This window comes from Procambarus clarkii, chromosome 32, assembly GCF_040958095.1.
Source record: "Procambarus clarkii isolate CNS0578487 chromosome 32, FALCON_Pclarkii_2.0, whole genome shotgun sequence".
Taxonomy (NCBI): domain Eukaryota; kingdom Metazoa; phylum Arthropoda; class Malacostraca; order Decapoda; family Cambaridae; genus Procambarus; species Procambarus clarkii.
The window spans coordinates 37,163,884-37,179,258 of record NC_091181.1 but is presented as its reverse complement, the minus strand read 5'-3'; the positions used below and the strand labels follow the sequence as shown (position 1 = coordinate 37,179,258).

Sequence of the window (15,375 nt, the reverse complement as noted above, 5' to 3'; positions counted from 1 at the left end):
ACAGTTCGCTGGGTTGTGGAACTCAGGGTGATGACCCAACAAGAGATGAGGAAGTTTTTTCAAAAGTTGACCAGACCACACACACTAGAAAGTGAAGGGACGACGACGTTTCGGTCCGTCCTGGACCATTCTCAAGTCGATGAGAACGAATTTGGCCGTTCAACATACTTCAGCCACGTTATTGTGACTCATCGCCTGCATTTTTCCGAAAGGTCTCGTAATGCCCCCTTTCCCCGCCTCTCTCTATCGATAGATAACTCTGTCTGAAATCCTGTGTGCATCTCGTTGGCTGTGTTTGCTGCCGCTAAAACACTAAAAAACAGACACCAGTTAACACAAAATTCAGATTGAAAAACACCTGCGAAAATAATTGAAAATAAAAGTGAATATGTTGTTATCGCCCAAGTCATCCGCGCTCCAGTTGACGACGAACACTGTAATTAAGGCAAGTCTATGTTGACACCGAACACTCGAATGACTATGTCGAAGTGACAGTTAAAAGGAAGGTGACCCGCCGGAAGGTGAAGGAAATCTGACCTCTACCGACACCGGCCAGAAGATAGAACTCCCCATATGCCACAAGAGTAAGATAACTGGTAACTTGTATAGGAAGAACTCTCCCGACACTAAGTAGAACTTCTTGAAAGAAAGAAAATTTTGTCTTTAAATTTACTTGACTGTCGGCCCCAGTGATCTCAATATATTGCCAAGACAAAAGCATCTCTTCGAAGTGCCTGACAATGCACTTAGAACAAGGTTCCATACAAAAAATACATCATTTATGCACGCAGCCAGATCTTCATCAGAGAAATCCTGACCAACACGGCCTACATCTAAGATTCAACGACCTTACAAGACTACACATAGACGAAGCACTACATATTAAATACTCATCCAGTATTGGATGAGTATTTACATATGTAGGCGGAGCAGGCGGAGTCTATATGTGGATATTACTCGTCCTTCATGTGTGTGACCGGTGGGTTGTAGCTCCCGGGCCCCGGCAGCACTGTGGGAGGGACTCCACGGTGTAACTGTACGCTGAAACAGTGTTTTAAAACACGCCGCCTCATACCTGTTGCATGATGGTTTACGAAGGCTTTTGTATAAGGGTTTCCTGAAGCATGTTGTTCAGGGCTCAGTGAAGCTTGTTCACACACACACACACACACACACACACACACACACACACACACACACACACACACACACACACACACACACACACACACACACACACACACAGGAAGCAGCCCGTAACGGCTGTCTAACTTCCAGGAACCACTAACTTCCTAACCAGGAAGCATGGTTCCTAACCAGGAACCATGCTTCACTAGCGCAGGGTTCAGTGAAGCATGTTGCATTAGACTCCGTGAAACACGGTGCTCAAGCCTGAATGAAGCATCCTGCTCGATGCTCAATGAAGGGTGAGAGAGAGAGAAAGAGAGAGAGAGAGAGAGAGAGAGAGAGAGAGAGAGAGAGAGAGAGAGAGAGAGAGAGAGAGAGAGAGAGAGAGAGAGAACAAACGGCCATAAAGAGCAATAATTAACCCCTGAGGACCTGACTGATTGTGGTGGCACCTGCCGGCTCGCGGTCCCCTCCTCTCCTTCCGGCAACCTGCTCACGGGAGAGAGAGTGAAAGAGAGAAAGAAAGAGAGAGACGCGGAGGGAAAGAAACATAGGAGAGAAACGGAGGGAAAAAGAGCCAGACAGGAAGATACGAAGGAATATTAGAGGGTCAGGAAGAGCCAGAATGAGAGTGAGGGAGAGACAAAAAACGGAAAGAACGAGACAGAAGGAAAGGGAAAGAGAGCGAGAAAGAGAGAGAGAAATATGAGGTAAGGGAAGGGGCGTTGTACAGTTAGTCTTCATTCATGTCACAAGCACCTCCAAGGTACTTACTCTAAAATTTCCTCCTCCTTCCACCTCCTCGTTTTGTTTCTTCTCTTCCTCTTCCTCCTCCCATTCACCCAAACTGGGGATGCAAGAAAGCCTCTAAATGGCTTCCTGTCGTGCAAAATGGCGGTGAAATTGCGCCCGGACTCTAGTGTAAGGAGATGTGTTTTCTCATTCCAAGTTACAACGAAAATTACGTATTCACGTCCAGGAATATGCTCTCTCTCTCTCTCTCTCTCTCTCTCTCTCTCTCTCTCTCTCTCTCTCTCTCTCTCTCTCTCTCTCTCTCTCTCTCTCTCTCTCTCTCTCTCTCTCTCTCTCTTTCTTTATATCTGTCTCTCGTTTTATCTCCCTTACTATCTCTCTCTTTCTTTTTCACACACACACAAAATTACACAAACACACACACACACACACACACACACACACACACACACACACACACACACACACACACACACACACACACACACACACACACACACACACACACAAGTGTGTTTAAGTGTAGATATGATAGAACCCAGTAGGCTCAGGAACCTTTACATTAGTTAATTGACCGTTGACAGGCGGGACTAAAGAGCCAGAGCTCAACCCCCGCAAGCACACTTAGGTTATCTTGAGATGATTTCGGGGCGTTTAGTGTCCCCGCGGCCCGGTCCTCGACCAGGCCTCCACCCCCAGGAAGCAGCCCGTGACAGCTGACACCCAGGTACCTATTTTTACTGCTAGGTAACAGGGGCATAGGGTGAAAGAAACTTTTGCCCATTTTGCACCTAATTGTACTCACCAGGAGCCGGCGCCTGGGATCCTGTGGTCCTGGGAACCCAGGACCACAGGATCACAAGTCCAGTGTGCTGTCCGCTCGGCCGACCGGCTCCCATGAAGTGGGAGTTATAGGTGGGAATTGTAGGTGAGTACAATTAGGTGAGTACACACACACACACACACACACACACACACACACACACACACACACACACACACACACACACACACACACACACACACACACACACACACACAACAAATCATAACAATAAGTAGTAACTCACAGCGCCAGCTGGTCTTCTGGAGGGATTTGGAACTTGGAGCGGATTTAACATTATATTATTGCAGATTAATTAATTACTCCGTCAGTGTGGCTGGCGGTGCGGTTAACAGCGTTAAGCCCGCCATTTGCAAGTCACATTTTCATCAAATATACGTCAGTTTTTGCATTTTTAAGCCACATTTTCCTTCCCAAGGAGTATTTCCTTGAACATATTTCACGGGTTTGGTTATATTAATATTTAGTGTGTATTGTTTTGATTGTGTTTAGCTCGCTTATGAGTCCTGATGCTCACTTGTTTTTCGTTCATTTATAGCACAATAGATGGGGCTTCCGTGGGTTGGTGGGTCGACCCAGGGTTTAGGTCTCCCTACATATCCCTCCCCAAAAGGGGGTAAATAGGGGCCAAATGCCCCTTTAAGAGGGGCATGAGGGCCGACCCGGACTGTCCGCCTCTCTCCTCTCTCTCTCTCTCTCTCTCTCTCTCTCTCTCTCTCTCTCTCTCTCTCTCTCTCTCTCTCTCTCTCTCTCTCTCTCTCTCTCTCTCTCTCTATCTCTCTCTATCTCTCTCTATCTCTCTCTGTCTCATATTCCCACCTTTCCATTTTGTTCTGTTCCATCATTTATTTTCACTACCATCGCAGAAGCTCCACCCTTCCTTCCTCCATCCTTCACTTTCCCTCCTACTCCCTCCTTCTGTCCCTGTCCTATCCCTCCCTCCCTCCCTTCCCTCCCATCATTCTCTCTCCCTTCCCCTCCCACCTCCAGACACCACAGTACACCCAAGATGGTTCTTGTTTTAAAAAGTTCATAATATACCTTGTGTTGAGTGCTCCAAACTCCACTGGGAAGGTGGCCAAGAGACATGTATATAATATGATATATAATATATACATAATATATATACAAATTTTATATATGCATAATATATATAAAAATTATATACAAATGTATATAATATGTGGACGTGTGGGGGTGGTTTCTTCATGTGTGTGTGTGTATGTGTGTTTGTGTGTGTGTGTGTGTGTGTGTGTGTGTAACTTGTTTCCTGAAGACCACATCAAAAGGATATCATCAGCGGCATATGCTAGGTTGGTCAACATTAGAACTGCATTTAGAAGCTTGTGCAAGCAACCTTTCAGAACCTTTCAAATGTAGATATGATAGAGCCCTGTAGGCTCAGGAATCTGTGCACCAGTTGATTGACAGTTGAGAGGCGGGACCAAAGAGCCGAAGCTCTTCGAAACGTGAACATTTTCAGCTCGTCCGCGAGACTCTTGTGTGTGTGTGTGTGTACTCACGTAGGTGTGCTTGCGGGGGTTGAGCTTTGGCTCTTTGGTCCCGCCTCTCAACTGTCAATCAACTGGTGTACAGATTCCTGAGCCTACTGGGCTCTTATCATATCAACATTTGAAACTGTGTATGGAGTCAGCCTCCACCACCACATCTCTGCCTAATGCATTCCATCTGTTAACTACTCGGACACTGAACAATTTCTTTCTGTGTTCCTGAACAATTCGTCTCTGTGGCTCATTTGGGTACTCAGCTTCCACTTGTGTCCCCTTGTTCGCATATCGCCCGTGTTAAACAGTTTAGCCTTATCTACCCTGTTACTTCCTCTGTGTGTGTGTGTGTGTACTTACCTTGATATACTTGCAGATTCAAGCGATAACTTCGTGTTCCTGCATTTTTACCCGTTTCACAGTTGCAGTGCCACTCTAATCGTTTCACAGACACTGTGACCAGTTTACAGTCACTGATCGTGTGACAGTGACTCACAGTTTGACTGCCACTGAGGCACACTGTCAGCCAGTCTCCCTGGCCTCTTGTCCACCCCCAATTTTTGTGTTGACATTTGCCAGCAGTAAAGCATTTTAACCCCCAGCCGGCCTTTCACACACTTCTCTTCGGTGTAGCAATATTTCTCTCTCTCTCTCTCTCTCTCTCTCTCTCTCTCTCTCTCTCTCTCTCTCTCTCTCTCTCTCTCTCTCTCTCTCTCTCTCTCTCTCTCTCTCCGCCGTTGTTAACTAGTAGTTCACCCGTGTGGACAGTGGCTATAAATACATAGAGAAAAAAAGGAGGTTTTGGAACTAAAAACATTTAGTACAAAAACGCAATTAAGGGGAAAGTTGTCACCGAAGGGTTTTACCCTCCTGTTAGCTGTCTCCTTCCGTCCATCTGCTAGTAGGACAGTTGTTCCGTCCTTCTGTAGGTGAATCTGTCAGCACCTTGCCCGTCCATCTGTCTGTGGACTTAACTCTGAGGTTCGCCTGGCGCAGGTCTGTCGGATCTCTTGTCCACGTTGCTAAAGTCTGTCTGAGTTTTCCCACAGCTGCTGTGGTCAGCTTTTTTTTTTAATCAAAACAGCACCTGTGAACAATGTTGCGTATACAAAATCCAATACTGAGCAGCGCCATCTGTCCGGATTTAAGCAACACTCGTCGAGCGACGCTCCATACCCCCCCCCCCCTCCCACGAGGCCTGTGAATCAAGAAGCTCAAACAAGGGAACAACACCAGCGCATGAATTAAATTGAATGAACACCACCTGAAGACATGACATGCTCCTGAGGTAGTCTCCTGTTTCCTCTTGTTTGTTCTTCTGTTCTTCTGTTCTCTGCTCCTCCTCCTCCTCCTCCTGCAGGCGCGTGTGCACCAAGGCTCGCGCTCGGAAAATGAAAGTTACTGCTGTGTGTCTACAGTCAAGTGAGGTGGTGTTGAATATCTGTGCGGTAAGTGAGAGAGGAGTCGTTGTCAACACGGTGTTTGCTGCACTACACATACACGGGCAGGTGTTGAGGTGAGAGATGAGGGGGGGAGCAGAATGAGAAAGAGAGGGAGAGTGTGTGTTTTAAAGAAAGGGACGGGAAGGCATTTGGAAGGGGGTCAGAATAAGGATTTGTGATGGGACGGGGGGAGGGGGAGAAGGAATGGTGCCCAACCAGTTGGACGGTCGGGGATTGAACGTCGACCTGCATGGAGCCAGACCGTCGCTCTATCGCCCAGCCCAAGTGATTGGGCAGAGAGAGAGAGAGAGAGAGAGAGAGAGAGAGAGAGAGAGAGAGATCCTAATAACTCCAACCCTCACCATATATGCGGATGGATCAATCACTGCAACATTGCTAATACATAAAGTGTATTAGCAATGTTGCAGTGACATGTAGAGCAGACATGTACTCCTTGCAGTACATATCTGCTCTGGGAACATCGCGAGGCTCACCCAATACCCTCAATCAGAAGTATATACCGGAAGACCCATCTTTGTCTCGATCTAAAGATCCAATCGTGGAGTCTTCAGTGACGCCAAACTATAGTACTACTCTTTGGTAAACTACTGGCACTAATCTGTGCCGGAGGCAGAGACGAGGATAGAGCCCAAGCCCAGCGATATTGAGGAAGGAGTCGAGTGGAGGGAACGGTGTTGACACTCAAACATTACCCTCCAGCAGGTATACGATCATCAAAGCCTGAGTGAGACCTTCCTGGAGGCCTCTGACGATCTGGAGACCCTGCTGGCAGGACTGGTGGAGCGGTGGGGGTAGAAGGTGCTGGCACCAGCAGCTGCGGGTCATATGTGGCCCCCGTGTCTCCAAGGGCCACTAGTGGCCTCGTATCACCAGGGTCCACAAGTGGCCCCGTGCCACAAAGGGCCACAGAAAACCACTCACTCCACTAACAAGCTCCAGATGAAAAAAAAGCACTTTGTGAAAATTCAGAAACTTCCAGATTGAACGGTTAGTACCGTGAGAGAGAGAGAGAGAGAGAGAGAGAGAGAGAGAGAGAGAGAGAGAGAGAGAGAGAGAGAGAGAGAGAGAGAGAGACGTTGAGAGAGACAAACACACACAAAGAAATCGACTACATGATTCAAATTTCATGCTGTTACTAACTATACAACGGAACGTTCAGTATTAACGTGATATATATATATATATATATATATATATATATATATATATATATATATATATATATATATATATATATATATATATATATATATATAAAATACATCGTAATTATTTAAAACAAAAATAGACGAATTCGAAGGTTATCGTTTAGAAAAGTCCAGCGGCTTTAAAGAACAATGGTCCAACCGTTATGCAAGGAGAATATCTATGAAGAATATTTGCATTTTTCAGATAAAATAAAGTATTCAGGAAGCCTTTTCCGGCAGAGGAGACCAGCGGGGAGCTCCACGGTGTGGCTTGCGGCCTTTCCCACTCCAGGTATCCTTCAGGAGTCTTCGGGCAGGCCAGCGGGGAGCTCCATGCTGTAGGAGCTGCCCTTCGTCCCTCCAGGTATCCTTCAGGAGTCTTCGGGGAGCTCCACGCTGTAGGAGCTGCCCTTCGTCACTCCAGGTACCCTTCAGGAGTCTTCGGGGAGCTCCACGCTGTAGGAGCTGCCCTTCGTCACTCCAGGTACCCTTCTGGAGTCTTCGGGGAGCTCCACGCTGTAGGAGCTGCCCTTCGTCACTCCAGGTACCCTTCAGGAGTCTTCGGGCAGGCCAGCGGGGAGCTCCACGCTGTAGGAGAGCTGCCCTTCGCCCCCCTGAGAGGCGAATCCTGTTCTTTCTCTCGCTCTGAACACACACATTCCTTTCAGGATCGACAAATCCGGTAAAAATTCGACGTATTAGTAAACAATCAAAGCACCCCCCTAATGTTGTGACGTTTTCTGTGCATCGACGTCGATAGGTTAAGTGGGTTGTTTGGGTTGGTGCGTTTCTGGCTAGGGGAAACAGTTGTTATTTATTTAGGGAGTGGGAAAATGAGGGAACGAGCCTCGTCAGTAGTTTGTGAAGCTTAAATTGGAGGTGTTCATTGGTTGTTAAGTGTTGTGGTTGTTATTGCTGATCTTGTTGTTGTAGTTCTCTCATTCTGCGTTTCTCTTCGTTTCTCTTCGTTTGTTGGTGTAGTTCCTCTCTCTTCTTTTGTCTTCAGCTTCTGTTTTCATGCTGTGTTTCTACCTTCATATTTGTAAATAAACGAACAGCTCAACACGTTTGAGTCATGTCAAAGCTGTCGCCCGGACATGACAACATATCCTCCCACATATCATCCAACATACAGTCCTACATATCATGCAACATACCGTCCCACGTATCCAACATTCCGTCTCATTCTATCTATCTTAATATAACATTCCACATGTCATTGACACTAAAGTACCATCTTACATACCACTCGCACCAACATATCCACATACCACATAGACCAACATATCCATATGTATACCACATACTACCTACACAAGATGTAAACATAAACTATCTTCTCTACAACCTGAATATATTATTTTCCAATATACCCCCTCCCCCCACCACCCCACCGCTCAGCCATACCACATTACCTGTTCGACATCTCTAACTCTCCCCCCCCCCTCCACCCACATACCACCCTCCCCAACATGTAGCCACCCAACATACCACCAACATATTACACAATGTACCAAGTTGCTAATTAATGCTTCCTTATAAATTAAAGTTGTGCCGCTGGATCAACAGGTTGGGAGTTGAGTATATACTTGCCTGCTTGTTTGCCTGCCTGGTTGCCTGCTTGACTGCCTGTTTACCTGCCTGTTTGCCTGCCTGACTGCCTGCCTGTTTGCATGCCTGTCTGCCTGCCTGTCTTCCTGTTTATCTGCCTGCTTGTCTGCCTGCCTGCCTGGTTGCCTGCCTGTTTGCCTGCCTGTCTGCCTGCCTGCCTGCCTGCCTGCCTGCCTGTCTGCCTGCCTGCCTGGTTGCCTGCCTGCCTGCCTGCCTGCCTGCCTGCCTGCCTGCCTGCCTGCCTGTTTATCTGCCTGCTTGTCTGCCTGCCTGCCTGGTTGCCTGCTTGACTGTTCCCTGCCTTCTCCCTGTCTGCTGCCTGCCTGTTCACCTGCCTCCCACCCCTTCAGGTTAGGACTGAAGGAGCGTCTTCAGACTTTCCATGATGTAGGATGTATAATTATCAGAGAGAGAGAGTGCTAAAAGTAGACTTTACCAAATGTGTGTGTGTGTAATTCTGAAACCCGAATATTACGATCGTAATGTATCGTGTGATACATAACATCAGAAATGGTGTACACACTCTGTAAGCTTCATATAAAGCTTCCTCAGCGTTCAGAACTACAGGTGGAACGGTTGGACTTTGTATAAACACTTGGTATATTAATCAGATCTCACTGAGCCAGTATGACCTAGACACGGATGCCCAACCACTTCGACTATCGATCGGGGGGGGGGGTGGAAGCAAAGTCACATTCTGACATATCGGCTCGTGAAGATCACCCCACTCCTCTTTAACCTGTTCATGGGCAGTATTGCTGAAATATATTACTTACCTGGTTTCTGACGGTAAATGCTGGGAATATATTTTATGGTTAAAAAGCTGGTATTTGAAAGACATAATTTCATGCATGATGTATCCAGCCACGAGGGTTGGTTGGTGGAGCGACGTCCTTGATTGTTGCAGTTCCGCGTTCGATCCCCCGATGGTTCAAATGGTTGGGCATCGTTGCTTCACTCAGCCCTATCCCAGGTCCTGTCATATCCCTTCCATGTGCTGTGTAGCCGTCCTGGCCCGACGCTTTGTTCTCATAGTTTCTATTCCCTTTGTATAAATTATTCTTTATAATGTTCTGTATAAAATGTTAGAACTTATTATAATATAATTGGGAAAAGTTTTTATTTCAGAAGCAAAACTGTCTTTTTTGTCTTATGTCATCTTACTAACATATAGCTAAAACACAACTTATGAAGGGACAGGTGTATATATATATATATATATATATATATATATATATATATATATATATATATATATATATATATATATATATATATATATATATATATAGTAGCACTCACCACCACTGCTGCTACACCTGGAAAGACTCGTACAGCCAAGTCAATATATGAAGTCAATTATTTTTTTACTAGTTTTATTAATTTTTATTAACTTTATTAATTCCCTACGAGTTATTCCCTCTGTATAACACTCCTCCATCTTTCTCTTCCCTCTCAGGTGAAGGAAACTTGAAGGAAGGTCTCAGTCACCTGCACGCTAAATAAGGTAAAGTAAACCTTTATAATAACACTATATAGTGTCCTCGTTTATTGCATTGTAAATATATATTATTATGAGGGATTTAAATATTCCATCTTTCTTCTTCCATTCCATTGTTTCCATCTATTCCCTTCCCACCTATCCTCCATCTAATTTCTGTAAGTTGCACTTTATTCTTCTTCTCCCTCTCCTTCTCCTTCTCCTCCTCTCAGGCTTTCCAGGACCATCCATGGAATCATCTGGAACTGATAGAGGAACTCAAGTTCCAGAACGGGAATATAGCTCATATCCTCACCCTCCCTCCCCCCCCCCCCTCGCCCAGTCTATAATTCCGGGACATTCCAAGAACTTTTTCTTCGTCTCGTTCCTTAATCCAATTGAATTCCAGATTTTGTGTTTTTCTCCCATTCCAGATCCTCTTCTTCATCCAGAAGCGTTCCAGGTTTGTTCTGATTCCGTAAAATGCAATTAAATTACTTTTTCCCTCAATTCGACTCTGATTCCGCTTAAATCCTGAAATATTCCAGGATTTTATCTTTTTCCTTCTTCCATAATTATGTTTTTTTTTCGTTCATTCAATTGTGTTCCGGGATTTTTTTCTTGGAGTATAATGACATTATGATGACTGTAAATTACACATACAAAGCTGGCTTAGTTATATATATTATTAATGCAAGTAAATATGAAAAATACACACATGCACATGCGTACGCGCGTGATCACACACACACACACACACACACACACACACACACACACACACACACACACACACACACACACACACACACACACACACACACACACACGTACATATATATATATAGTACAGGCAGACCCCATACACAGCTTCAAATGTAGAGGAGATGGAGCCCAATAGGCTCAGAAATTTCTACACCAGTTGATTGATAGTTAAGAGGCGGGTCTAAAGAGCCGAAGCTCAACCCCCTACAGGGAGCAGTCTTTCTCCATAGGAAGACTACAAGATGATACAGGAAGACATGGGCAAGACTGCACAGGGCCGCAAGAAAACTTGAGAGGACTGTTAGTGGCGTAACAGGTGGCTGCTAGAGTTTACCTCCAACAAATGCAAGGTAATAAAGATAAGAGATAAAGATCTTGGTCAGCCATCTCACAGCTGCATCTCCTCAGCTCCTCCGGCAGTCTTCAACACAATAACATAACTATATGTATATAAGCTAAGCATACGTAAGTGTCTTCATAATCTAGACAGTAATTCAGGACTCTGTATACAGCAGTATGTCACACCACTTCCAATCTTAAAAAAAATGTTGGCGAGTGCATATGAATTCCCCTCAAACTAACGCCATATCAGAAGAGGAACTGCATTGTAACAGGAAGTGAAGGAAGATACCATACACGAACTCATGTATTAGAAAGTGAAGGAGGATTCCATACACGAACTCATGTATTAGAAAATGAAGGAAGATAACATACACGAACTCATATATTAGAAAGTGAAGGAAGATTCCATACACGAACTCATGTATTAGAAAGTGAAGGAAGATTCCATACACGAACTCATGTATTAGAAAGTGAAGGAAGATTCCATACACGAACTCATGTATTAGAAAGTGAAGGAAGATTCCATACACGAACTCATGTATTAGAAAGTGAAGGAAGATTCCATACACGAACTCATGTATTAGAAAGTGAAGGAAGATTCCATACACGAACTCATATATTTATTTATCAAATCACGGTAAAAATCTACATATACCTCTGCGATCCCTCAAGCTGGGAATTTCTCGAGTGTCAACAAGGCTTGTGAACCATTTCCAAAGGAGATCCCGCAGGAGAAAGAGACGCTGATGCGAGCACCTCTACTCCTGCCTGTAGCCACACTGCCCTGCATCTTCAGCCATGTATCTCCACACTGAGAGTCTCAGCATCCACCCGTCTCTTGGAGAGGGAGGGAGGGATGGCCCCTAAGTGAGAGATAGGAGCGTACTTAAGCTGGATAATCTCTTAACTGAATCTTAGAGACTGGTTCATATCGTAAATGGCTCGAACAGTCGGATTTGTTTATAAAAATAATCTGGATCAACAGAGATCAGAGGCAGGAGGTATTCTGCCTCTCATCTGTGTGGAGGCGCTTCATCTCGGTAATGTCCAGCTTCCCAACCCCACGGCATCCTGGGGTGTACCTGGCTGCTTGCTATCTCTACCTCACCTGGCTCCTCGCTATCGCTACCTGACCTGTCTCCTCGCTATCTCTACCTCACCTGGCTCCTGTCTCCTCGCTATCGCTACCTCACCTGGCTCTCTGCTACCTCTACCTCACCTGGCTGTTCGCTATCTCTACCTCACCTGGCTGCTCGCTATCTCTGCCTCACCTGGCTGCTTGCTATCTCTTCCTCACCAGGCTCCTTGCTATCTCTACCTCACCTGGCTCCTCGCTATCTCTTCCTCACCTGGCTCCTCGCTATCTCTACTTCACCTGGCTGCTTGCTATCTCTTCCTCACCAGGCTCCTTGCTATCTCTGCCTCACCTGGCTGCTTGCTATCTCTACCTCACCTAGCTCCTCGCTATCTCTACTTCACCTGGCTGCTTGCTATCTCTACCTCACCTGGATCCTCGCTATATATATATATATATATATATATATATATATATATATATATATATATATATATATATATATATATATATATATATATATTCCTCCTCCTCTCAAAATATAGCTTTCAGTTCTCACACTGCGGTAATTAAAAGCGCCCAAACTGTAACATTATCTTCATTACAGAGACGCAAAAAATTAACAGTTTTGCTGCAAACTACATATATTGTGGCCGGCGCCTGGCGCTAATCAGCGATAGGTGTGCCAATTGTCATGCAGTGCAGGCGGTGTAGGCTTGTCTGTCTGTGCTTGCTGGGTGTAGCTTTAGCTCTTAGACGGAGCTCTTTAGCTGTAAAGAGTTAGAGCTCTAAAGCTTAAAGACCCAAAGAGCTCTTTGGTCCCGCCTCTCAACCGTCAATCAACTGGTGTACAGGTTCCTGAGCCTACTGGGCTCTATCATATCTATATTTGAAACTGTGTATGGAGTCAGCCTCCACTACATCTCTGTCTAATGCATACCATTTACTAACTACTCTGACACTGAAAAAGTTATTTCTCATGTCTATGTGGCTCATTTGGGTACTCAGCTTCCACTCGTGTCTCCTTGTGCGTGTACCACCCGTGTTAAGTAATCCATCCTTGTCTACCCCTGTCAATTTCCCCTGAGAATTTTGTATATGGTGATCATGTCTTCCCAAGCTCTTCTGTCTTCCAGCGACGTGAGGTGCAGTAGTTTACATGCTGTGTGTGTGTGTGTGTGTGTGTGTGTGTGTGTGTGTGTGTGTGTGTGTGTGTGTGTGTGTGTGTGTGTGTATTCACCTAGTTGTGCTTGCGGGGGTTGAGCTCTCTCTGCTCTTTCGGCTCTCTGCTCTCAACTGTCAATCAACTTTTTTTTTCCCCACATACACAATCACATCCAGGAAGCAGCCCGTAACAGCAATCTAACTCCCAGGTACCTATTTACTGCTAGGTAACAGGGGCATCAGGGTGAATGAAACTCTTCCCATTTGTTTCTGCCATCATGATGGCAAAGGCAGAACACAGGTGTTCTCACACTAACACCTGTCTCCGGTACAGTGGGTCTGAAACCCCACGTGTTGCTTCTCGCCCCACTGTTCAGACTCCCCTTGGCTGCTACGGTACGTGGTCATACAAGTTCCTTTGGAGCTGGGCAGATAAATTCGCTAGGAAGCACCAGAAGCTCGAGATCAACCGGTTTCCTGTTTCAACGCCAGAAGCTCGAGATCAACCGGTTTCCTGTTTCAACGCTAGAAGCTCGAGATCAACCGGTTTCCTGTTTCAACGCCAGAAGCTCGAGATCAACCGGTTTCCTGTTTCAACGCTAGAAGCTCGAGATCAACCGGTTTCCTGTTTCAACGTTAGGGAAAACAAAAACAAAAAAACAGAGCAACGGGTTTCCTGTTGCAAGGTAAAGGGGAGATGCTCGCTGCATCCCGGACCCGCAGCTGAAGAACTGGGAGAAAGTCAGGAAAAATTTTGTTGACCAGACCACACACTAGAAGGTGAAGGGACGACGATGTTTCGGTCCGTCCTGGACCATTCTCAATCGACTTGAGAATGGTCCAGGACGGACCGAAACGTCGTCGTCCCTTCACCTTCTAGTGTGTGGTCTGGTCAACATTCTTCAGTCACGTTATTGTGACTTATTTCCTCAGGAAATTATATGAATGCATGTTAGTGTTTTCTGTAAATTAATTCAACCTTCCCAGATCTTTATTTATATACAAAAAAACAGTTTCGAAACTCTCATTCTTGCTTTGGTGAAAACATGCAGTATTTTCATATCAATAAATGTATACTTACCAATTAATTTATATGAACGTAAGTGATAAAAGGATTCTTTTGAAACTCTACGGTATACTAAACCTATTAAATGAATGAATAACGGAAAAACAAAGAGAGGGGGGTTGGTAGAATGCCATGTGTTTTTTCTCCGAGGCTTTGAGTCGTCATAATATTATCGGAGGTCGTTCTCATATAGTGTTGAGCCTGTGGCTTGTGTGTGGAGCAGCGGTTTAGTTCTGGTGGCAATGCTGTTTGGTCCACACGTGTCGGGGATTGGCCAGAAACGTCAAACATTACATCGAGGGTCAGAAACTACCGGTACTTGAAATTAGTAAAATATTGGAATGGATGAAAGCCAGGTTAAAAAAACCACAGAGTGTTATCCTGAGGGGAAAGCAGAGATAGCTAGCAGCCAGGTGAGGTAGAGATAGCGAGCAGCCAGGTGAGGTAGAGATAGCGAGGAGCCAGGTGAGGTAGAGACAGCAGAGAGCCAGGTGAGGCAGAGATAGCGAGGAGCCAGGTGAGGTAGAGACAGCAGAGAGCCAGGTGAGGCAGAGATAGCGAGGAGCCAGGTGAGGCAGAGATAGCGAGGAGCCAGGTGAGGCAGAGATAGCAACTAGACAAACAATTCCGAGGGAAATACCTCAAGATTACCGTTTACCGACAATATATTTTGTAATAGATATGCCGACACGAACCACATAATAGCTAACGAGACAAAGTTAACGAAGAGCAGGAGACGGTAATGATATTGAGGCTTCGCGACATGATCTATACGAACCTCTCATATGGCCAGGCCGGCAAGTGCGGTTTAATATTAATCACTGCAAGACCTTGCTTGTTGTGCATAATTTGGCACTCCACAACTACCACATCAACACCACGACCCTGCAGCAGATAGATACACAAAAACGGACCTCAGAATGACAGTCTCCCAGTCACTGACAGGAAAACAGAGAAGACATAACTGACCTGGAAAAGGTTCGTCAGGCTCT

The 15,375-nt window shown here is 45.5% G+C and overlaps 1 protein-coding gene across 1 annotated transcript in view; it reads left to right on the top strand.

Moving 5' to 3' along the window:
* Window positions 1–15,375, top strand: part of LOC123759432 (putative neural-cadherin 2) — a gene marked incomplete in the record, with an annotated part of 421,093 nt that overhangs the window by 169,432 nt on the left and 236,286 nt on the right. Inside the window, 1 exon segment of the mRNA XM_069335240.1 lies at window positions 9,951–9,998.